This window comes from Hemibagrus wyckioides, linkage group LG27 (assembly GCF_019097595.1).
Source record: "Hemibagrus wyckioides isolate EC202008001 linkage group LG27, SWU_Hwy_1.0, whole genome shotgun sequence".
Lineage (NCBI taxonomy): Eukaryota > Metazoa > Chordata > Actinopteri > Siluriformes > Bagridae > Hemibagrus > Hemibagrus wyckioides.
In genome coordinates this window covers 8,921,714-8,925,023 of record NC_080736.1, presented here as the reverse complement: position 1 = coordinate 8,925,023, position 3,310 = coordinate 8,921,714, and positions in this window count along the sequence as shown.

Below are 3,310 nucleotides of genomic sequence, written 5' to 3'. Positions count from 1 at the left end.
GTGACCACTGAAGGGCCGGAATTGCATTGTGGGTCTTTAGGCAATAAGGGACAATGTATGTCTTCCATTTTGCCTGCAAGAACAAACAAAATGTCAAAGCGCAGACCCCCTCCACTCCCTCATTCGCTTCACATTCTTGCACCCTAAAATATATCCTCTCAGTAGGGGAAATCACCGGTGCGTGCTTGCTATGCTCCTCACAACACTTTCCGCTTGTTCCCGGTCCCTCTGGTTTGGTTTCTTTGAGTGTACCTGATGCGATTTCCGATTCTACAGGCACCGTAACGAATGTGAATTGAACGGCTCTACTCTCATCTTGAGTATTTTTCCTATAAGATGCCCCAGTAAAAAGAGATATGACGGTGTTCTTAAAAAAAGGTACAATTAGCATTTCTAAAATTATAATGAATTCAAATGTGACCCTGTTGAAATGCTTCCTCTTTCCAATGTGAAAACGATTTCTTTTTTTTCTTTTTTTTCATTTCCCTTCCCTAAAATGAATGTAAAAGTAAAAGTTGTTGCACTGCGCTTTAATCTACTATTTTGCGTTAGCTACGGAAATTAATTACTTATCGATCACCGGCTTGTTGGGTAAAATGAAATGAATAAATAAATGAAAAAGATAACTAGTGTAGAGTCTTGCTTAGTTGCCTGTAATAAGGGCTGCATTTGTCAACGTTCTGCCTAGCAGGTCCCATTTCTCACCGATCATTAGTGTAATGTGGAGGTTACACGAGTGTGTGGCCACTGGGACTGCTGCTTGACCCACTGCTGGTTTTAACCTGAAACCTGTTCTGTGTCTAATGATAATGGCATGCTGTGAATGATAAAGGCCTGGACTGTAATCACAACAGATGTTGAGAAACACACTATCCACACTATCTTCAAAAAAATGATTGGAATATAAAAGCACAGTTGTGTTTACGGTGTATTTATTTATTTATTTATTTTAAATAATTTGTTAAATCTATGCTGCTTCATAGTTTGGGATCATGTTTTGCAACAGAATTAGATTTCATTCTCTGAATGCTCAGAGTTAATCTGGAAAAAAAAAAAAAGCACATTATAAAACATGCACTCCTATACAATAAGTATTGTACAGCTAATGAATGCAATACATCACTATAACAGTTTAATAAATAATATTATGGTCCTTTGAGTAAGAGTAATAATAAAGTAAGAAGATTTCTCAGAAGAACAAAAAAGAATAATTAGTAAGAAATTGATGGGGAACTTTCATCTCCACATGAAAACCACGGTGTGTAATGGACAGTTAGATCTTGATGCTTGTGCAAAAACGTAAGTGCACTAATTGAAATTTTCTAAAGGATCTTCTTAAATATATGTTATTAGCAGAAGCAGACAGGGCAGGCTTGCTAATAAACAATTATTTATAGCAAATGATTGCCTAATGTATCAAATTAACAACATGCAGCATCTTAGATTTATAGTGAATGTTCACTATGTTTATTGCATTTACTTAAGCTATTCAGCAGAGCACATTTTCGTATAAAACATATCTTTTTTATAGATTACACCGTGTGATAAAATCTGTTAGATTAACAGCGTTCTCTGTGTTTTTTTGTTTTTGTGATTTATGGCTACTATAAAATGTGTTTATTGGACTGATGGATGAAATTAAATGGCGGAGTTTTAAGTGCAATGTCCACCTAATGTTGGGAAATAATCAGTGGAAATATTGCCTTGTAAAGTTGAAATTATCGCACGAGTCAAAAAGTCAGGCTATTTACAGCCATAAATCTGCCGTTTAACCAGACGAGGCTGAGCTGCACGGATGTCCGGGACGATGCTGCCTTTGTGCTCAAAAACAAGATCATTAGAAAAGCTTCTGCTGTTTAGAGCCATTACATATTTTCCCTTAAGAGGAGAAAAAGGACAAATTTTTTAACTTTAAAAAAACAAAAAAAAACAAAATCATAATAATAAAAAAATTAGATAGATTGTTCCAAATGAGCCATGTATCTTGTCATGAATAAATAAATATAGGTTTTAATTTTTTTTTCCTAAATGGAAAAAATTATTCTTATTATTTTTTAATAATGTGTAATTTCATCAAAGGTGCCTATGTAATGCATGCAACAAATCAAGCATTTAAAAAAAAAAAAAATAGTTCTTAGACCTTTGCAAAAAATAAAATAAAAAATTAAAACAAAAATTCACACACATAAGCCTAGAATGCAGAAATTCAATTGAATTCATCCATTATTTTACAAGTATCATCTTTAACATTTTGCTCTGCATACTAAAGGTCCACATATTAACACGTTTTGCAGCATGAGCCTGCCATTGCTCTACTTCTACCAGCTATACTTCTACTTCTACATTCAGAGATCTCTGGGAAACAAACGGCACACTGCAGTTTTTGGGTCAGGATAAAGTGCGATGAGAAATTCTCCGAACTCATCCACACTAATGCTTTGGCTACTCTCTAAAAAGTCAACTCAGTATCCTGCAGGGACAGACGAGTGTGCTGCACCATCAATGAACATTCATCCTCCTGGGAGCAAAACAATGTTTTCAGCAATATCCTGTGCCTCTCGCTGAAAATAATGATTGATTATTGCTGGGAAGTTTGTTCTTGTTGTGAATTTCATCGTGTATTATAAAATTAGCAAAATAGAAAATATCGTTTTCTTTTGATTGTCTTTTCTTTTCCTTCTCGTTTTTCCATCTTGTATTATTATTTTTTTTATTATTATTATTATTTTCTCAAAGTGTCAAAGAAAATTAACGCAATTAACTTAGCCCCGAGGTGGAGCACTGCACTTGAAGTTTGTCACCCTGAAATGCTGTTATCTGCGAATGAAGGGAGGCACTGCACTGCGACTCTCCTGTTCTTCCTGCCTCATATTGGATTTGGGCTCTGCGCTTGAGTGGCTGGAGGAGACGTCGCTGTCAGAGCTTCGGCTTTCACTCGGGGGCCCTGGAAGGCGAGGAGCGCGTCAGCTCGGCTGGAATCACCACTAATATGTCTTAATGAGTAGCGCAGACTGCCGTTCACGATAGCCATAAATATTTTCAGTGCAACTTTAGGCCTCGCCTCACGTCTGCTCCACGGAAACAACAACAAATGGTGCAGGAGCTGCAATCATCACTGCATGCTCGAAACCCACCTCGTCTGTTTAATGAGAGAAGAAGACTCGTTAGCTGACACACTCCTCATGTCCTCGGGTCTCAGCAGATCACACCACATAATGCATTATAATATAAGCTTTGGAAACCAAATCTAGCCAATAAGCAACAGATTATCTGAAGTAATATTTTACTTACAGCTGTGTAAACTTGAATA